The 22,644-nt window shown below is 43.0% G+C and overlaps 1 non-coding gene across 1 annotated transcript; it reads left to right on the top strand.

Annotated features, from left to right (window-relative positions):
- The first annotated feature begins 1,331 nt into the window (after nt 1-1,331).
- On the top strand, nt 1,332-1,405 carry TRNAE-UUC (transfer RNA glutamic acid (anticodon UUC)). Its single transcript has one exon. It is a non-coding gene; the product is annotated as a tRNA-Glu (tRNA).
- The last annotated feature ends 21,239 nt before the right edge of the window (nt 1,406-22,644 follow it).

Raw genomic sequence — 22,644 nt, 5'->3', positions numbered from 1 at the left:
GTTTAATCCAAACTCTTTAGCATGAAATTCCAGGAAAGGCTCCTCCTAACTGGTACTAGGCACGATTTCTTGTATCCTATTGGTTCCCCTACATCAGTGGTTTTCAAACACAGGGGTGTAAAAAAGACCATAACCACTAAAGAAGTATGTTTAAAATGCAGGTTATAAAGCCCTACATCTGAAGATTTGAGTTACAAAGTTCTAGGAGAAAAGATAGTAAGTCACCAGCAATTTTCACAAGTACTACAGGTCAATCTGATACAGATGGTCTGAAAACCACATATTATAAATCAGTGCTTGACAGAGAGCCGAATATTTACACTTGACCCCTCCATGCCTTCCATGCCCCTTCTGGAAAGTTTGCCTCCTTCCATTTCATTAAAGGGTCTGGGCAATGTCCCTGGATGATACTGATTTAAAGTTCTTCCTACTGATCTCCCTAGTAGGTCATTCATTCACTCCAGCCTGATCTCATGGAAATGTACACGTATCTATTCTCATTTCTCTCATTACATTATTGCAACTTTTCTCCTGTCAGTCTCATGGAGTTCCTTGAGGGCAAGAAGTATCTCTGGCGAGTGTGTTTCCTTGCACATAATTAAATTGGGACGAATACTGAAGTGTATGTTTGAGTGAGTAAAATGGCTATTTGAAATAGATTTAATTTGGTGTTATTGACATAAATTATATTACACTGTACATGTTGATAACCTAATAAGATAAGCTCTATCCTTTTTTTGTGTCATATAAAATATATTTATTGCCTAATTCCTGAAAAGGACTTGGTGTTAGAAGACACCATTAAGAGAGTGAAAAGAGAAGACAGGCTCTGAGAATTTATTCTCAAATTACATGCATTTGATAAAGGAATCCTAATAAGTATGTGTTAAGAGCTTCTATAATTCAACCAGAAAAAGACAAACCACCTAATTAAAAAACATAAGTGGAAGATTTTAAAAGGCACTTTGCAAAAAAGATATCCAAATGGCTAACAAGGATGTGAAAAGTCAGTTGACATTCTTAGCTAACAGGGAGATGCAAATTAAAATCACAATAAGATACCACTACACACCTACCTGAATGACAAAGGGTTTGCAAGGATGTGGAGCAACTGGAATTCTCCTGCATTGCTAGTGGGAGTGTAAGCTGACGTAACCATTTTAGAAAACAGTTTGGCAATATCTATCAACTCTAAATATGTATCAACTCTACGAACCAGCAATCCCACTCTTAAGTATACACCCAAGAAAAATAAGAGCACTTTTTAAAAAAGACATGAAAAATAATATTCATAGCAGTTTTATTCATAAGAACTAAAAGCTGGAAGGGAATTCTCTGGTGGTCCAGTGGTTAGGACTTGGTACTTTCACTGCCAAGGACCTGGGTTCAATTCCTGGTCAGGAAAATAAGATGCCACAAGCTTCGAAACATGGCCAAGAAAAAGAATTGTACAACTATTGTGACAATGGGCTTCCCTGGTGGCTCAGCTGGTAAAGAATCTGCCTGCAATGTGGGAGACCTGGGTTCAGTCCTTGGATTGGGAAGATGCCCTGGAGAAGGGAAAGGCTACCCACTCCAGTATTCTGCCCTAGAGAATTCCATGGACTGTATAGTCCGTGGGGTCGCACAGTCGGACACGACTGAGCGACTTTCACTTTCAAAAGCTGGAAACAATCCAGAAGTCCATTAATAGAAGAATGGATAAATAATGGTAGAATAATCATGTGTGTGCCCAGTTGTGCCTGACTTTTTGCAACCCCATGGGCTGTAGCCTGCTGCAAATGGCATTATTTCCCTCTGTTTTATGGCCAAATAGTATTCCATTGTATATATTGTATATACGGTATCTTCTTTATCCGTTCGTCAGTGGACATTTGGGTTGCTTCCGTGTCTTGGCGTCTGTGAACAGTGCTGCTGTGAACGTTAGGGTGCATGTATCTTTTCCAGTTAAAGTTTCCTCTGGGTAGATATCCAAGAGTGGGATTGCAGGATCATGTGGTAATTCTGTTTTTAGTTTTATAGGGACCCTCCATACTGTTTCTCCATACTGGTTATATCAATTTACATTTCTACCAATATTGTAAGAGGGTTCCCTTTTCTCCATATCCACTTTAGCATATATTATTTATAGGCTCTGGGATGGGGGATTGTACACGGCCCCAGAAGTGAAAGTGTTGAGTCCTAACCACGAGACCACCTTATATAAAGAGAATACCTTATTTGTAGACTTTTGGTGATGACCATTCTGACTGGTGTGGAAGGTGCTAGTAGTTATATTTTCAAATAATTTTAAATCTAATGGTCATCACCTTTATTTACCCAATCCTCTCCTATAATCTGATTTACTTTAAAAAAATATGTATACTCAAAATGTCAAATGGAAAAAAAAAGAAAGTAAAATAAGTACTCAAATGCATCACTTTTAAAAAATAAAATTACAGTTTCAAAAATATTAAGTAGAACAAATAAAGCAAGGAAACAAGCAACAAATTTCATCATGTTATTGTTTTCATAAAATAATAAAGTGTCCCTCACTTTTCCCCTTCACTCTTGAGAGGTAACCCCCATTTCCAAACCAACTTGTGTTTGAATTTTGTTTTCAGGAAAGAAACATTCTGCTGTGTGTATATCCTTTTGGTCTGAGAATGATTAAGGGCTGGCAGTCAGTACACACGAGGCAAGGACAAATTAACGCAGGATTTTGATGGAGAAGGTGTTTGGGGATGCATTTTCTTCTTGGTGGAGTTACAAGATGCTCCTTTATCCTTTGCCTAAACTGGCCCCTACCGCATCACTCTCGCCGGCACAAAGACATTTGGTAAAATAAGTACTAGGCGTGCACAACCACAGACTCACAGCTGAGGCTTTGTCTTTTCTTGAGTAAACATAATCCCAACAATGAGACACTGTCTGCAGGGACCAGGGGGCGGTAGGAGGGATGGTTAATCAAGTTCTCTTTTCTGATTAGTCACTAAATTTATAAAGCATTTCCCCCTTATTAACTCTGCTTGCCTCTTTTCTTGAACAGCTCCCAAGTGACATTTTTGGGGGCAGTGGGGGCGGGGGGCTACACTGGGTCTTTATTGCTGTGCAGGGGCTATTCTCTAGTTGCGGTGTACGAGCTTCTCATTGTGGTGGCTTCTCTTGTTGCAGAGCACAGACTCTAGGGTGCACAGGCTAATTAGTTGTGGAACATGGGCTTAGTTGCCCTGTAGCATGTGAAATCTTCCTGGAACAGGGATTACACCCGTGTCCCCTGCTTTGGCAGGTGGATTCTTAACCACTGAACCACCAGGGAAGTCCTCCAAGTGACACTCGATGCCCCCTCTACCGTGACTTCCCTGGAGGATCTGATGCACCTCTGGGGCAAGTCAAATTGCTGGAATGGGTGGGGTTGGAGGGTCTTTGAAGTCTATGAGCCGTTTTACCCGGAATCAAGGGCTTGGTTTTTCTCCTTGAGAATTATTTGATGCTTCTATTCTAAAGTGGGCTTCCCTGGTGGCTCAGACAGTAAAGTCTCTGCCTGCAAAGCAGGAGACCCAAGTTCGATCCCTGGGTCAGGAAGATCCCCTGGAGAAGGGAATGGCTACCCACTCCAGTATTCTTGCCTGGAGAATTCCATGGACAGAGGAGTCTGGCAGACTACAGTCCATGGGATCGCTCACAAATGTTTTACAATGCTTCTAGGCTGCTTAGATTGGATTCAGAGTGAGTTTAGGATCTCCTTTATCTTTATAATCTCAAGAAATTTGATAAAATATTCTACTTTTATTTTCTTTCTTTCTTCCCCATCCTTATTCATTGGGACGTTTAATATCTACTGCCCCTATATGCTGGGAACAAACAGAGCCATCCCCAAAAGTTAGCCAACAACTTAATTACAATGATTGGAAACAATTGGGAATTTTGCCTCAGGAAATATGCAATGTAATCATTCCCATGGAGAAGGCAATGGCACCCCACTCCAGAACTCTTGCCTGGAAAATCCCATGGATGGAAGAGCCTGGTGGGCTGCAGTCCATGGGGTCATTAAGAGTCGGACACGACTGAGAGACTTCACTTTCACTTTTCACTTTCATGCATTGGAGAAGGAAATGGCAACCCACTCCAGTGTTCTTGCCTGGAGAATCCCAGGGACGGTGGAGCCTGGTGGGCTGCCATCTATGAGGTTGCACAGAGTCGGACACGACTGAAGTGACTTAGCAGCAGCCTTTTCCTCTCCTCAAATCCCTTTACTGGTTTCTTTCATTTAGTTCATTTAATACCTATTTTGTTGACTGCTTGCCATTGCCAGGCACTGCTCTAGGTTTAGAGATACAATAGTGAAAAAGACCAGGTTCCTGACATCATGGGGCTTACGTTGTAACTGAAAACATAAGATAAACAAATATATATTCATAGCAAGTAAAGTAACGTCAAGTAGTAAAAAGCATCATGGGGAAAGTACAGCAGTACCAATGCATGGAAAATGATGTGTAGAGATGAGAATATTTATTTCAGGTGCGTAGGTCAGGGCAGGCCTCTCCAATAAGGTGACGTTCCTTGCGATGCTGTTATTTCCTTCTTCAGGTTCTGAAGGTGCTGGTGATGAGCTTTCGTACCTTCTTACCGGGAGCTTGTGTCAACATGTCCTTCCCTTCTGCCCTTTTCTTGATGGTCCTGCTTCCTCCGCTTGTCCTGACTCTGCACTTCTTCTTCCCATGGTCTCACATTCTCTCTCTAATCATTTCCAGCATAGCCCTGTCACAAAGAATTTGTGTCTGGGTGCTTAACACATACCTTCAAGTGATGTTAATATCATTCATCTGTCTTGACATTGCTATTTGAGGAGTGATTCTAACGTAAACCAGAGGTTTTCAAACTTTTGATTTGATGGACTTCTGTCTTTAGGGGATAAAAGACTTTGAAAGAGGTTCCATTCCCAGCTCAACCTTGCAAATGCTGCTCACACTTAAAAAAATACCAGTTCAATAGAGCTTTGCCTTAATAGACAGCTATTATGGTGGCTATTAAATACTCACTTTGTGCTGAGTAGCATACATTCAGATCTGGAGTGGAAATGACTCTTAAAAAAAAAAAACAACCCACACTCATTTTTGGTGTGACTCACATTTTGAACAAAGCCCAGACCACCTGTTGTTTATTCCCTACCATTTGGAACTCTACCTTCATTTCTGGGTTTCCTCCAGAGGACACAGAACAAGGATTTGCACATAGTTTTCCATTTAATAAATAAATCCAGCAATGGAGTGGATCCTGTGAGGTTCATATACAGAGGCTGAGTTTCTGAGCTTCTTGGCCTTTGGGACCACATAATCCTTATGAAAAATGTCAGTGCTCAACATAATACCTGGGCCATGATTACTGTTGAGTGAATCAATGAACAGAAAAGGAAGGATCATGTCTAGTAAGTAAATATTCACAAGCTCTTCAGAATAATTTGATTCTGTCTCACCCATCATTTGGAAACTGTCTAGGTCAGCTTTGCGGCACTTTTATTATCATAATGAGAAGTAGTTTTTATTAGAACAGTAAACACGAAACTATTATCTCCACAAATGCAATGGCCTGCAAAAGGAGTACTTAGCACTCTAATTAAGAACAAAGCACCCCATTACATCAGATTGAACTTTGGAGTCACAACTTTGTTTTTGTTTCATCTTGTAATGCTGGACAAGGAATCAGAGAGAAAGGGTCAGACAAAGTAGCTACTTAAGGACTGAATTAATGGACTGAGTCTCCTAGCTGCTTTAGGGGCTCCTTGGGTTAAGCCAGAAGGATGGCAGCACCGCAGTGGTTAAGAATCCAATTGTCGGACTGCTTGTTCATTCTTCTTTGTCTATTTGAAGAATAAAGAGGTCCATTTTCAATTCACATTGGAAAGAAATCCAAAATTGGACCAAGAATGTATCCCTGGGCTTCATAGGTGGCTCAGTAGCAAAGACCTGCCTGCAAATGCAGGAGACATGGGTTCAACCCCTGGGTCAGGAAGATCCCCTGGAGAAAGGAATGGCAACCCACTCCAGTATTCTTCCCTGGGAAATCCTATAGACAAAGGAGCCTGGAGGGCTACATACAGTCCATGGGGTCGCAAAAGTCGGACATGACTTAGCGACTAACAACACCAACACCCCCCCCCCCCCCACAGCTTATCAGACTCTGAAGGGCCTGGAGGGCCCATGTGCCTCTTAGATGATTTTGCAGAGCCATTCTGCATGGAATAACTAAGCCTTGGCTTAATGAATTCCTGGGGAGTTGGGTGGGTTGTGGAGATCCTTGTGTGACAGACCAGGCCCTAGAGGTGGAAAATGGTATTTCTTAAACACCAGGAAGGGGTGCACACTTCAGAGGAGGGGGTTTGATGAGGGGGGTGTGTCTCTAAAAGGAAGGCAGATATAAGATTAAGGGAACAAAATTAGCTTCTGCACAGCCCCCACCAAAAAAGTTTCCTCCTATGAAACATTTAATTTCTTGAATGTTTTCCAGGAAAAATGCTATTAATGGCTGCTTAAAATTCTCTCTCATATGTTGTAACTTTAATTTTTCCAACCTTTAGAAAAGTCTGAAACATTAAAAAAAAGAAGAAGAAGAATCTAGTTGTCGGTTTGCAGGTTCTATGATTTCCTTCTGTCGGTTCACCAAGGAGTGAGCTGTCAGGCTCTGTTTACTTCTCAGCTACTTTTCTGGGTCTGTGCCTTCTGCCTCCCAGCTTCAGGCTTTGCCCCACCCAGACTATGACCCATAAGGCATCATCTGCCCACTTGTTAAACAGGAGGAATCTCAAGCTCCCCCTACCAAACCTCCTGAATCAGAATCTGATTTTAGCAGGATCACATGTCTGCATGTTTAAGTCTGACAAACACTACTCTTAGGGGCTCTAGCCCAGCACTGAACAAATGGTTATCAGATCTTCACGAGCCCCAGAATCATTTATACAAAAATGACAATTCCTGTGTCCACCCCAGAGATTAGATTCAGGGAGTCTGGGACAGGGCCTGGAATTTCTCTTTCCTCAGGCAAGTGCTGCTGGCCTGGTCCTGGGCTCAAGCTTAATCCTGACAGTTGGACTTCTAAATAGTCTTGCGTCTTTATTACAGTTCTAGTCACCAGTGTCTTGTGTTTCAATCTTTGGTTTACAAACTATTTCCAGTGGTCTCTTCAAGATTTCTATGCAGAAAGGTCTTTGTTGTTGCTTAGTCGCTAAGTCATGTCCAGCTCTTTGTGATCCCATGGACTGCAGTGTGCTAGGCTTCCCTGTCCTTCACTGTCTTCCGGAGTTTGCTCAAACTCATGGACACTGAGTTGTGATACTATCCAAACATCTCATCCTCTGCAGACTTTCTTCTAAGGTCTTAGTGCATGCGTGCTCTGTTGCTTGTCATATTTGACTTTTTGCAACCCTGTGTACTGTAGCCTGTCAGCTTTCTCTGTCCGTGGGATTCTCCGGGAAAGAATACTGGAGTGGGTTGCCATGCCCTCCTCCAGGGGATGTTCCCGATCCAGGGTTCAAACCCACATCTCCCTTGTCTCCTGCATTGCAGACAGATTCTTTACCCAAGGTCTTAGTATAGTAATCTAATTTGAACAAGGAGGCTTGAAACTGTGTTCGTTTAACACTTTAAATAAAACTGAGGGAGCCTGAGTCACCCATATCGAGAAACCAGAGATGAAGTTAATGGAGATTACTGGGGGACATCATTACTGTTTATTCCTACCTGTCTCGCCTCTGGGCCCAGAGACCTCTTGAACTCCAGGCTTATAATTAGAGTTCTTCAACCACAAGCATCAGAACCAGCCTCCGCCTAAGTCAACACAGGAATTTATTAGCAAGATATCAGATGGCTCACAGAACAACAAGATGCGTATAGAACAAGGCTCATAAATGGGTAGGAAGCAGGGCAGATTTGGAGATCTGGGTAGCAAGAGCTTTTCAACAGTTTCGTCTCAGAGCCATCCCTGGAATGAATGAGTTCCAACCGGTTTCAGTATTTTTGTTACTTTTCTGAAGATTCAGATCCTAGAATAGAAATGTTTGGCTTGGCTTGGTGAGGGAGGGCTGGCCACGCTGAGTAACAGTCCTAGCAGATTTTATCCCAAAGGAAGGGTAATTCTTTGGTGGAAATGGGGAGGCTAGAAGAGATGCCTGGTAGCCAGGACAGAAATCAATGTCTTATAACCCAAAGCATACTCCTATGCTTCTCAGACTTTACTAGAATTAAGTTCCATGAGAACAGAATTTTTCTCTTCTGGTCTCTATTTTATCCCCTGTGAATATAACCTGGGATACATGTTGTATCCCATGCGCATGGAGCCTGCCTGACACAGGGTATGTTTTTTATGAGTATTTTTTGAATGGGTGAATGAATGAATGACCAGACAGCCTATATGACTTGATGGTTAAGCCTCTGGAGTTAGGCTGCCTGGGTTTAAAGCCCAACTCTTTTACCTCCTAGTTTTGTTAACTTTGAGCTGGTACTTAACTTCTTTATGTTTGTGTGATTAGGTGTCCTCGTTAAAGTGATATTGATAATAATGTCTCATTTTGTAGGACTGTAGTTAGAATGTGGGCTTCCCTTGTAGCTCAGTAGATAAAGAGTCTACCAGCAATGAATGAGACCCAGGTTCGATTCCTGGGTCAGGAAGATCCCCTGGAGAAGGAAATGGCAACCTACTCAAATATTCTTGCCTGGAGAATCCCATGAACAGAGGAGCCTGGTAGGCTATAGTCCATGGGGTCGCAGGAGGAGGACATGACTTAGTGACTAAACCACCCCCACAGTCAGAATGTGCTTGGAACGCTGCCTAGGCTGTTGGCTCTATCATCTATCTATTCCTGTGTAATAAACCCTCCCCAAACCTAGTGACTTACGTTGACATTTTTATTGGCTCTCAATTCTGATTTGGACAGTGCTTAGCAGGAACAGCTAGTGTGTGATGTCTGCTGGTGCTGGAACATCCATGACAGCATCTTGGTTCACATGTCTGGCATCTCAGATGGTTGGGGGCTGGCTGAAAGAGCCTGCCTGGGACCTTGCTCCTTGTTGTCAGCTGAGTGCTCAGTGCTCCATGTAGCCTTAGGATTGCTCCCTTTCCATGTAGTCACTCATGTGGTCTCCCTAGGGAGTCTTCTGCTTCCAAGGGTGCAACAGTGGAAGCTTCTAGATCCTTAAGGCGTATTGTCTTAAGGCTTAGATTGCCTTCTGTTGATGTCTCAATCTCAGCACCATTGACCAGAGAATTTGAGGCCAGAGAATTCTTTGTCATGGGGAGAGGGGTGTTGGGGGGAGCTGCACTGTCTGATATTTAACACTGCCCTGGCCTCTACCTGCTAGACTCCAGTAGAGCTTCCACTTCCTCTGTGCATGTGTGCTAAGTCACTTCAGTCATGTCTGACTCTGCAACCCTATGGACTGTAGCCCGCCAGGTTCCTCTGTCCATGGGATTTTCCAGGCAAGAATACTGGAGTGGGTTGCTGTGTCCTCCTCCAGGGGATCTTCCTGACCCAGGCCTTGAATCTGTGCCTCTTAAGTCTCCCGCATTGGCAGGCAGGTTTCTTTACCACTAGTGCCAAAGAAAATGGTCTCCGTTGTTAAATATCCCCTGCAGAAAAAAATCTCCCCTGGTTGCGAACTGTTTGGTTAAAGCAAGTCACAGCTGGAGCCCAGATTCGAGGGGAGAGACTGAGGAGGGCGTGGAGTATCAGGAGACTAGCTCATTGGAGGCTGTCAGCATAACGGACTCACCACTATTTCTCTTTGTAAATGTTTGTTGCAGGAATCCCTGTTCTTCAGTTCTGCCCTTATGCTGGGCTATGTCTCCCTCCTTCTATTGGGCTGCTCATTCTAACAGTTTGCCTGAGTCCCCTCTTATCATAGCAGTGCTCTGCAGCCTTATGTCTGGTCATGGGTCTTGGCCACCCTAGTAGCATGTCCCCTTGGCTCCCATCCTCATGGTTAACTAAGCATCTCTTGTGCCCACATAATAGCCTGTGACTAGGTTTTGGAAGTGGTAAGTCTGATCTTATAACCTCCGAAAGTGGCATTTGTCAAATCCACACACATTAGGAATTGCTATACTCTCCCTGTATATACTCTCAGTCACTTACTTGCCTGATCACTCCGACTCTTAGTGGCTCTAGCCCACCAGGCTCCTCTGTCCGTGGGATTTCCCAGGCAAGAATACTGAAATGGGTTGCCATGCCCTACTCCGTGGATCTTCCGAACCCAGGGATTGAACCCAGATCTCTTACATCTCCTGCATTGGCAGGTGGATTCTTTACCAGTAGCGCCACCTGGGAAGCACATCCCTACACACCCTCCCAGCGCCCACCCCCCATACACACACAGTTTTATCTAGGGACTTTCCTGGTGGTTCAGATAGTAAAGAATCCACCTGAAATGGAGACCAGGGTTTGATCCCTGGGTAGGAAAGATCCCCTGGAGAAGGAAATGGCAATTCACTCCAGTATTCTTGCCTGGAGAATCTCATGGACAGAGGAACCTGGTGGGCTACAGTCCATGGGGTCGCAAAGATTTGGACATGACTGAAGTGACTGAGAACACACATGATATAAAAGTCAAAAGAAGGAATGTAAAATTTGAGGAGAGATGAGGAAGTGTGGGAGCGGATCATGCTGTCATTTAGGGGAATGGCCTTTGGGGCAGGGGAAGCAGCAGGCTCACGCCTAGGAGGCTAGGGTGGCTCTGTTGTTTCAGACAGAGCAAGGCAGCCAGTGGGCAGGGCAGAGGAAGAGAGGAAGACAGTGGTGGGAAAGGCGGTCACACAAGTAACAGAACAAGATGGTCTGGCTTTGCAGGTCAAGCTAAGGACTCTGGGTTTTACTCTGAATGAGATGAGAAGCCTCTGGGGGAAGTTTTGAGCAGAAGAGTGACTGACACTGACCTATTTCTAAAGGATTATTCTGCTTGCCATGTTGACAGGGCTTAGGGCCAGGGAGGAAGTGGCAAGACCAGTTAGGAAGCTCTTGGTAAGTATCGGGCAAGAGATGCTGATGGCCTTCCCTGGTGGACTGAATGTGGGATACGAGAGGAGAGGTGATAGGGATGGTTTCATGGTTTGGAACCTGGATGAGAAGAATCAGTTCAGTTCAGTTCAGTCACTCAGTTGTGTCTGACTCTTTGCAACCCCATGAATCGCAGCACGCCAGGCCTCCCTGTCCATTACCAACTCCTGGAGTTCACTCAGACTCGCGTCCATCGAGTCCGTGATGCCATCCAGCCATCTCATCCTCGGTCGTCCCCTTCTTCTCCTGCCCCCAATCCCTCCCAGCATCAGAGTCTTTTCCAATGAGTCAACTCTTCTCATGAGGTGGCCAAAGTACTGGAGTTTTGGACTTTTTTCTAAGAGAGAGGAAGTGCTTAGGGATGGAAATTAAAAATCTAGTTTGACTCCTGAAGTATGAGATGCTTTTTAGCATGCAACTGGTTGCAGAGTGGTGGTGATTTAGTCACTAAGTCATGTCCTACTCTTTTACATAATTGCTGGATATACAAGTGTGAAGTACAGAAAAGATATATAAACTGAACAAATACATGTGGTAGTTCTGAGCTCTATTACTTGAAAGTGAAAGTGAAAGTTGCTCAGTCTGTCCAACTCTTTGTGACCCCATGGACTATACAGAGTCCTGGAATTCTCCAGGCCAAAATACTGGAGTGGGTAGCCTTTCCCTTCTCCAGGGGATCTTCCCAACCCCAGGATCCAACCCAGGTCTCCTGCTTTGCAGGCAGATTCTTTACCAGCTGAGCCACCTGGAAAGCCAAAAAATGCTGGAGTGGGTAGCCTATCCCTTCTCCAGCACATCTCCCGACCCAGGAATCAAACCAGAGTCTCCTGCATTGCAGGCGGATTCTTTACCAGCTGAGCTATCAGGGAACTTGTATGTTTAAAAATATGACACTACCAACTATGCGTGCATGCATGGTAAGTTGCTTCAGTCATGTGCAACTCTTTGCCTACCAGGCTCTTCTATCCATGGGATTCTCCTGGCAAGAATACTGGAGTGGGTTGCCTTGCACTCCTCCAGGGGATCTTCCCAACCTAAGGATAGAACCTGCAACTCTTTTGTCTCTTGCTGTGGCAGGTGGGTCCTTTACCACCAGCACCACCTGAAGCCCACTATCAACTATACTTTAATAAAAAAGTAAAATTTAAGAAAAATGACAAAATGTAGTGGCTTAATCTTAGAAGTTTATTTCTCATAACTCAACAGTCAAGGAAGATTTCAGATTGTTGGCAGATTATGATAAGACCTGTATCTATGGCGAGTTGGGGACAAACTCCTGATTGAAGAGGTTCAATCAAGAATGGGGTAAAGAGGACTAGGAGATGTCATATAGACAATTCATTCAAGCAATTTTGTTTTAAAGGCAAGAAATGGGTTGTAGCTTGACAAACATGTAGCTTTGAGATTTTTGTTGTTGCTGTGTTCAAAAGTTTAACACCTTTTTAAATAGGAAAAATTACAGCTTGTTGGTATGCGATGGGAATGGCTTAGTAGCGAGGAAAGACTGCTGATGCAGGAAGGAGAGAGGAGAGTCTCTAGGGCCCAGTCCGAGAGTGGGCTGAGGAAATACCGACCAGAACAAGGGCTTGGCTTTAGATAGGATCATGATATTGTTCATCCATAAAAACAGCTGCCAGCCCAGGTGTATAAGAACTGATGCAGGTAGGGGAAGTCAACTTTCCTGGTTTGTCTGGGACTGAGGGGTTTCCCCAATTATGAGCTTTTCAGTGCCCAAACTGGCACAGCCAAGGGTAAATGGGAATAGGTTGGTCACCCCAGAGAGAGGAAAATTTATGGTATGAGTTTTATAGAAGTTCTCCTTTGATTGCTCTGAGTATTGCCATGTGAGCAAGGGCAAGCATTCTTTAGGTGATTCAACTCAAGCATCTACAAAGCCTAAATCCCAGAGTTATACAATGTGGAGGATATTACCGTGAATAAGTACCTGTTCTTATGGAGCTTAGGCTATAGTGGGAAACATAAAAAATAACACGACTTCCTGGAAGGCCAGCCTACATGGAATGTGTGTGTCACTGAGCCAGACTTGGGTCTGCTCACTTGATACTCAGTAAAGCCAATTTCCTGACACCAGTTGTGATGAAGGAAATTAAAACATTTATTGCAAGATGCCCAGTGTGGGGCCCAGCAGGGAGAATGGGCAGCTCATGCTCAAAAGATTCAAACTCCCCAGTGGCTTTCAGGAAAGGGTATTTAAAGGCAAGGTACAAGAGAGAGTCATAAGGTGTGTGGTCAGCTCATGCACCTCCTTCTGATTGGCTGAGGGTGAGGTAACATGGTGATGTTTCAGGAATCTCAGTCATCAATCTTCTGGTTCCAACTAGTCTGGGGTCAGCATGCAGTTAACTTCGTCTACCTGGTAGGGGTTTTAGTATCTGCAAAACAACTCAAGGATGTGGCTCAGGACATTATGGATCACCATTAGGGAGAAACAAAGGTCCTTGCCTTTGTTTTATGGCTTAACTATTATTATTCCATCTTGCTCGATTCATTTCCTTTGCTTCTGCATTTTTTTTTTTTTCACTTCTCTGATTGAATTTGCTCTTTGGATCTCAAAGAAGGACTACAAACAAGAGACAGGCAGGGGACAGGTCGGGGTTCATCCCCAGTAAGGCCCCTCAGGGCCCTTCTTGGTTTCATGCATAATGAGTTTATTCACTATAAAGCATCTAAGGAGCTTCAGAGGAACCAGAGATCAAATTGTCAACATCTGTTGGATCATCGAAAAAGCAAGAGAGTTCCAGAAAAACACCTACTTCTGCTTTATTGACTATGCCAAAGCCTTTAACTGTGTGGATCACAACAAACTCTTCTGAAAGAGATGGGAATACCAGACCACCTGACCTGCCTCCTGAGAAATCTGTATGCAGGTCAAAAAGCACCAGTTAGAACTGGACATGGAACAACAGACTGGTTCTAAATTGAGAAAGATGTACATCAAGGCTATATATTGTCCCCCTGCTTATTTAACTTATGTGCATCATGAGAAATGCTGGACTGGATGACGCATAAGCTGGAACCAAGATTGCCGGGAGAAATTCAATAACCTCAAATATGCAGATGACACCACACTTATGGCAGAAAGTGAAGAAGAAACTAAAGAGCTTCTTGATGAAAGTGAAAAAGTTGGCTTAAAACTCAACATTCAGAAAACTAAGATATGGCATCTGGTCCCATCACTTCATGGCAAAGAGATGGAGAAATAATGGAAACAGTGACAGACTTTATTTTGAGGGTCTCCAAAATCACTGCAGCCATGAAATTAAAAGATGTCTGCTCCTTGGGAAAAAAGTTATGACTAACCTGAAGTGAAGTGAAGTCGCTCAGTCAGCATATTGAAAAGCAGAGCCATTACTTTGCCAACAAAGGTCCATCTAGTCAAAGCTATGGTTTTTCCAGTAGTCATGTATGGATGTGAGAGTTCGACTATAAAAAAGGCTGAGCACCGAAGAACTGATGTTTTTGAACTGTGGTGTTGGGGAAGACTCTTAAGAGTCCCTTGGACAGCAAGGAGATCCAACCAGTCCATCCTAAAGGAAATCAGTCCTGAATATTCATCTGAGGGACTGATGCTGAAGCTGAAGCTCCAATACTTTGGCCACCTGATCCAAAGAACTGACTCATTGGAAAAGACCCTGATGCTGGAAAAGATTGAAGGCAGGAAGAGAAGGGGATGACAGAGAATGAGATGGTGGGATGGCATCACCGACTCAATGGACATGAGTTTGAGTAAGTTCCAAGGACTGGTGATGGACAGGGAAGCCTGGCATGCTGCAGTCCATGGGGTCGTAAAGAACTGGACACTACTGAACCACTGAACTGAACTGAAAGGGGCTTCCCATGTCCCTCGATTGTAAAGGATCCACCTGCCAATGCAAGAGATACAGGAGACCTAGATTCAATCCCTGGGTCAGAAAGATCCCCTGGAGAAGGAAATGGCAACCCACTCCAGTATTCTTGCCTGGGAAATCCCTTGGACATAGAAACCTGGTGGCTACAGTCCATGGAGTCGCAAAGAGTCGGGCACTGAGCAACTGAACATGTACACACGCATGGCATTATAATATATGATGAATAGTGCTGACAAGTGGCCTATAAAGAGATCATTTTTGTTTGTGACAACAAAGGATGCCTTCATGGAAGAAGTATCATAAATGGAACTTGAAGGTGGTTAGTTTTTCGTTGGGCAGAAGTGAGGGAAGGACATGGCAGGCAAAGGAACATCCATGAAAACCAGTTCCCTTTTTTTTATTACCGTCTGTCCTCCTGGACTCCTCTGGTTCTATGATCAGCTTGATTTTCCTTTGCTGAAAGCTATTTCAGCATCTTTTATCAGAAAGATGTTTGTGATTTTAAGAAAGTAGAACCACAGAGTGGAATGATAACTTTGACTTTCTTATAATTTCCAGCTTGTCTTTAGAGCTCCAGAATGGACAACAAAACTCTGTTTGTCTTCAATGATTGATTTACTTATTATGTATATTTTACAGCCAAACGGGCTCAGAGGTTAAAGTGTCTGCCTGGAATGCAGGAGACCAGGGTTCGATCCCTGGGTCGGGAAGATCCTCTGGAGAAGGAAATGGCAACCCACTCCAATACTCTTGCCTAGAGAATCTCATGGAGGGAGGAGCCTGGTAGGCTGCAGTCCATGGGGTCGCAAAGAGTCGGACACGACTGAGCGACTTCACTTCACTTCACTTACAGCCAAACATATATTTGTGTGTGTGTATATACCAAATAGTGCACAAATCATCTCTTTTCATTAAACAAACATACCTGCATAACCAGCTTACAATTAAGAAACAGAACTTCCCAGCATCTCAGTAGCCCGCTTCATGCCACTTTTTAATCAGAATCTCTTTTCCCCTCTATCAAAACTAATGATTATCCTGACTTCTAAAATCATAGATTACTTTTGCCTGCTTTTGAACTTAGAATAAATGGAATCCTACAAATTTTTCTTTTCTTTTGTCTGCCTCAGACAAACTCAGTACATTTTAAAGATTCATCAGTTTCACTGAGTATATCTGTAGGTTTTTCATTCTCATTGCTATAGGGTATCTCACTGCATGAATATTTCAGAAAATTCCACTATTTATTAAATTGTTCTACTGCTGATTTGTGTTTGGATTATTTCTGGTTTTAGAGATTAGGAACGAAGGTACCATGAACATTTTGGCGCAGGACTTTTGGAAATACTTTTTGAGCGTGGTGGTGGTTTAATCGCTAAGTCGTGTCTGACTCTTGTGACCCTCATGGACTGTAGCCTGCCAGGGTCCTCTGTCCATGGGATTTTCCAGGCAAGAATACTGGAGTGGGTTGCCATTTCCTTCTTCAGGGGATCTTCCTGACCCAGGAATCGAACCTGGGTCTCCTGCATTGCAGGCAGGTTCTGTACCAACTGAGCTAAGAGGGAAGCCTTTTTGAGCGGAGACCAGCACATACGTTTCCAGATTTGGCTGAGTCTTTCTAGCACTTTCATGTGTTTGCACCTGGCTATGCTTCTAGCACCATCTGGCATGTATAGATGAGGCTATGGAGTCAAAATGTTTACCTGTCTGTGTTGAGCTGGTTGCAGAGCATCTCACCAGATTACAAAATGCACTGAAACTGGGTAATCAGGCCCCCAGAGATGAAAATAAAGTAGTGCATGTAGGTGGTTTAGCAAAGATCAAGCAAAGATCATCATCTTCTTCCTGAGTGGTTCTGATCCCAAACAATTAACAGGGCTAATTCTCATTCTCTTTGAGCAACTCCAATTGACTGTTCCTGGTCACAGGTTTTTTTTCACTGCTGTATCTACATCTGTGTGCAGCATGATAAACACAATATTTGTTTCTGTTCCTGATGGTGTACAGAGTCATGACCTTGTACCTTCTCATAGGACAAATTTTCTGTCCTGTTCAATATGGTAACCACTAGCCATATGAAACTACTGGGCATTTGAAATGTAGCTAGTGTGATTGAAGTGAGGTGAAAGTTGCTCAGTTATGTCCAGCTCTTTGTGACTCTGTGGTCTGTAGCCCAGCAGGCTCCTCTGTCCATGGAATTCTCCAGGCAAGAATCCTGGAGTGGGTAGCCATTCCCTTCTCCAGGGGATCTTCCTGACCCAGGGACTGAATCCTGGTCTCCTGCATTGCAGGCAGATTTTTTTTTTTTACCATCTGAGCCACCAGGGAAGCCCGGTGTGATTGAGGAGCTGAATATTTTTAGCATTTAATTTTAATTGATTTACATTCAAAAGTGGTACTTGATTCTGTCTTGAAAAACTTTTAAATATGTTTGGACCAACTTGGCTGTGAGAATCTACTGTTTTCAATTGTCAATTTCATGAAATCTAAATTAACATCAAATATTTCTAGTAGATACTTCACAGCTGAATTGAGATAAGCTTTGTGTAAAATACACAAAAAATCTTTGTATGGAATAAGAACTTGAAATGTCTTATTATTTTTTTATATTGATTACATACTAAATAGCAATATTATGAATGTACTGGACTAAATAAAGCATACTATTAATGTCATCTCACTTGTTTCTTTTTTATTGTGGCTACCAGCAAATCTTAAACCGTATACATGACTTGCATTCTATTTCCATTGGACAGTGCTTCTCTAGAGATTCCCAAATATAATGTTTCATGATAATTTCTAATAACCTTCTGCCTCAGGAAGCTGGGTGAGAATGTCTATTTATATAAATACAGACTATGTTTCTGAGTATTTGGCTAACGGATGGTCAGGAAAGGGAGAAACATTTGGGAGAAGAGAATGAGCATGATTTGTGATTTCAAACTTGTCTGAATTTGTATCCAAGCTCTGCCACTTAACAGACAGGTGACTTTGAACAAGTATCCAACCTCTCTGAGTGCACGCACTCCCAAATTTCCTCTTCTGTAATTTAGGAATATGAATAAGGCAGAGGATACTGTCAGTTCTCTGCCCAGATTCCTTGGGTCTTTTCTTTCTTTCTTTCTTTCTTTTTGATGTGGACTGTTTTTACAATCTTTATTGAATTTGTTACAATATTGCTCCCGCTTTATGTTTTGGTTTTCTGGCCTAGAGGCATGTGGGATCGAAGCTCCCTGACCAGGGATCGAACCTGCACTCCCTGCATTGGACGGCAAAGTTTTAACCACTGGGCCACCAGGGAAGTCCCTCTCTGGGTTTTATTTATTGTTTCTGCACATGTACACACCCAATCCCTATCTCCAATGGGGACACATTTCATACCCCTGAATTTCCCTGGGATCTCTGGCCCCAGTAGACTTCACGTGGAGATCATACCTTGACCCCTGCTTCTGCATCTAGGGATCAGCTTCTGAGAACCCCGCCTAAGATGCTACTCACTTCATATGTTTTGAAGGGATGAAACCAGTGGTGCCTGACGCAGAGCAGGTTCTCAGCCCCACCTTGTTTATACACACCAGTCAGTACACACCAATAATTTTACTACCACCCCAGGAAGATGTGAATGGTCGGTGATTTTTTTTTTTTTTAATAGTTTGGACACATCCCTAGTCTATCTCTCAGAACTTTACCCCAACCACTCTCTTTCATCATCTCAGCTGTAACAAGTTAGTGTTTACATTATTCAGACATAATGAGTATTTAAAAAGAAAACTTCATAGGTTCATGGGCCCTTAGAATCCCCTGCGGGCTTCCTAGTGGCTCAGTTGGTGAAGAGTCCGCCTGAAATGTGGGAGACCTGGGTTTGATCCCTGGGTTGGGAAGACTCCCTGGAGAAGGAAATGGCAACCCACTCCAGTATTCTTGCCTGGGAAATCCCGTGGACAGAGGAGCCTCGTAGGCTACAGTCCATGGGATCACAAGAGCTGGACACATCTTAGAGACTAAACCATCTCCATCAGAGAACATTAAATCCATTTATGAAAACCAACGTTATATGTGTTTCTGTGATTTCTCCCTGAATACATTGTTAGTCGGCGCTGTGAGTAATTAAATCACTCCCAGGGTAAAAATTGTACTGCCTCGGGGCGGCGGGTGCACATCAGCTATTCAGAGTAAAAAATGGAGATATAGAGATTCTTGGGGACTTTTCTGGAGTTTCAGTGCAGGTCCCTACCTTCGAATGCAGGGGATATGGGTTCCATCCCTGGTCAGGGAGCCAAGATCCCACATGCCTCAGGGCCAAGAAAACCAAACCATAAAACAGAAACAATACTGTAACAAATTCAATAAACACTTTAAACATGGTCCACATAAAAACAAACTTTATAAAAAAAAACAAAAATGGAGATTCTCTTAGTCACAAATGCTGACTCAGCACACACACACAAAAACACTATATAAATACATTGGAAAAGACTTTGATGCTGGGAGGGATTGGGGGCAGGAGGAAAAGGGGACGACCAAGGATAAGATGGCTGGATGGCATCACTGACTCGATGGACGCGAGTCTGGGTGAACTCCGGGAGTTGGTAATGGACAGGGAGGCCTGGCGTGCTGCTATTCATGGGGTCGCAAAGAGTCAGACATGGCTGAGTGACTGAACTGAACTGAAATACATATAAATCCACATATAAATGTTGTGATTATAGTATTTTATATGCTAAAGACAACCGGTTTATATTTTCTCAAACCTCCAGTTCATTCTTTTAACAAGTTAATAGCAAGTTATCACTTATTGAAGTTTATTATATGCCAGACATCATTTTAAAGTATTGACAGATGCTATCTCACTTAATCTGCTCAAGACTCAGTTTGAATATTATCTCCTCCGAGAGGCCTTCCCTGGCTGCTCTGAATTAGTCACCCTCAGTTGCTCTATGGTAGCCTTGATCACCACCTGGAATTTTGATTCATTTGTGTTTTGCGCCTCTCTCCACTATCTCCTTGCCTATCGCAATTAGAATGTGTGTCTCAGACAGCAGACGCTTTTCTGGGTTGCAAATCATCGTATCACAGTTACTAGAACAGTGCCTGGCACATGGTTGATAATCAGTAAATATTATTGAATAACAGAATGAATGAAAAACTTACCATAGATGAGAACTCTAAAGCCCAGAGTAGTTAAAAGGTTAAGATTCCAGAGTTAGGGAATAGCAGTACTCTTACTCGAACCCCTGTTTGGTATCCACGGGGCCTGCTGTCCTTTATATTATGTGGGCTGTAGACAGATGGCATAACTTACCCATAAGGAAATTATTCTCTGGTAAGGGAGGAATACCATTCACTTCCAGTCAACATATATTTGCTAACCTTTGCTAGGGACTGTATTAAACCCTAGAGACACAAAAGTCTCAATACGTGACACAGCCCAGTCCCCTCATGGAGCTTTTGGTCTAGACGCAGATGGAGAAGACCGATGTGACAAGTAGTAACAAGTGAGATGGGTCGTTTGAAAAGGAATGTACAGGGATAGAAAATAATAGCAAGGGAACCCAACCAAGTTAAGGGGATTAGAAGAGGCTTCTCTGTGGGAGGGAACGCAACCTGTTCAAGAAACTGAGAACGTACAGCATGTAGAGGTGAGGGCAAGCATTTGTTATTGTTCAGTCACTAAGTTGTGTCTGACTCTTTGTGACCCCGTGGACTGCAGCACCCTAGAAGCCTGTCCTTCACCATCTCCTGGAGTTTGCTCAAACTCATGTCCACTGAGTTGGTGACGCCATCCAACCGTCTCACCCTCTGTCACCCCCTTCTCCTCCTGCATGGCAGGAGGTAAGTAGAGAACAGCCTGAAAAATGACATCTATAAATAATAATCAGACATGGCAGTGAGTGATCTGTCCTAAGAGTGCCATGGAAGCTAAGAGAATGGCAAGATTCCCACAACAGGGGAAGTTTCATGAGCTCATTATAATGTCACTTACACTTGGAAGGCTAAAGAATATAAATACACTGAGATAGGAGCAGAGCATCCAAACACTTTCTTGTTCTTTTCTTGATTTTATGAGAAAATAATACATTCTCACAGTGTATATATGTGTGTGTGTGTATACACACATATATAATGTATTATGTATATATATGGGCTTCCCTGGTGGCTCAGAGGTTAAAGCGTCTGCCTGCAACGTGCGAGACCTGGGTTCGATCTCTGGGTTGGGAAGATCCCCTGGAGAAGGAAATGGCAACCCACTCCAGTACTTGCCTGGAAAATCCCATGAATGGAGGAGCCTGGTGGGCTACAGTCCACGGGGTCGCAAAGAGTCGGACGCGACTTAACTTTCACTTTCTTTCATGTATATATATGTAATACATAAAGCTGTAAACAGTAAAATATTACTTCCACTCCTATTTCTCCCTTATCCAATTCCAGACCTAACACTACCATAGATAATGTCTCTTTCTTCTTTCTCTCTCTCTCTTTTTTTGTTCTCAGGCTTTAACTTGTTCACTTATTTTTTTAATTGGAGTATAATCTCTTTATGAGGTTCTGTTAGTTTCTCCTGTACCACAACGTGAATCAGCTATGTGTATGCATATATTCCCTGGACCTCTTTCCCACCTCCACTCCGAATCCCACCCCTCTAGGTCATCAGAGAGCACTGAGCTGAGCTCCCTGTGCTAGCTATACAGCAGGCTCCCACTAGCTATTTGTTTCACGCTTGGTAGTGCATATATGTCAAGGGGTGCTAGTGGTAAAGAGCCTGCCTGCCAATGCAGGAGGTGTAAGAGACACAGGTTTGATCCCTGGGTCAGGAAGATCTCCTGGAGAAGAGCATGGCAACCCATTCCAGTATTCTTGCCTGGAGAATTCCATGGACAGAGGAATCTGGTGGGCTACAGTCCATTTAGGTCGGACATGACTGAAGTGAATTAGCATGCACACAATCTCTTAGCTCAACCCACCCTCCCCGTCCTACCCTCTGCCCACATGACTGTTCTTTACATCTGCATGCCTATTCCTGCCCTGGACATAGGTTTATCTATACCATTTACTGGATTCCATATATCTGCATTACTATACAATATTTGTTTACTCTTCCTGACTTACTTCACTCTTCCTGACAGACTCTAGGTTCATCCACATCACTACAAATGACCCAATTTTGTTCCTTTTTATGGCTAATATTCTATTGTATGTGTATCCCACATCTTCTCTAACCATTCATCTGTTGATGGACATTTAGGTTGCTTCATAAACAAAGTAATCTTTTTTTAATATGTTTTTTAAAGCAAATAAACTTCCAGAATTATTTTATACCAATATAGACATTGTAAATATCAATCTTTATTCCCCCTCCCCATCTTTTACTGTACTATATAGCAGCACATATGTTATGTACAGACATACTTCATTTTATTTCACTTTGCTTTATTGCAATTTTTAGATACTGTGTATTTTGCCAATTAAAGGTTGGTAGCAACCCTTCATTGAGCAAATCTATTGGTGCCACGTCTCCCACAGAATTTGCTCACTTTATGTTAGATTTTGGCACCATTCTTACACTATTGCAAACTTTTTCATTATTATCATATTTGTTATGGTGATCTCTGCTCAGTGATCTTTAAGGCTACTATTGTAATTGTTTTGGCTTCATTTTAGCAATAAGGTCTTTTTAAATTAAGGTAGGTATATTGTATTTTTACATGTGATGCTATGGCACACTTAATAGAAGATAGTGTAGTGTAAAAAATA

Source organism: Ovis aries, chromosome 6 (genome assembly GCF_016772045.2).
Source record: "Ovis aries strain OAR_USU_Benz2616 breed Rambouillet chromosome 6, ARS-UI_Ramb_v3.0, whole genome shotgun sequence".
NCBI lineage: Eukaryota > Metazoa > Chordata > Mammalia > Artiodactyla > Bovidae > Ovis > Ovis aries.
This window is presented reverse-complemented; position numbering and strand designations above follow the sequence as displayed.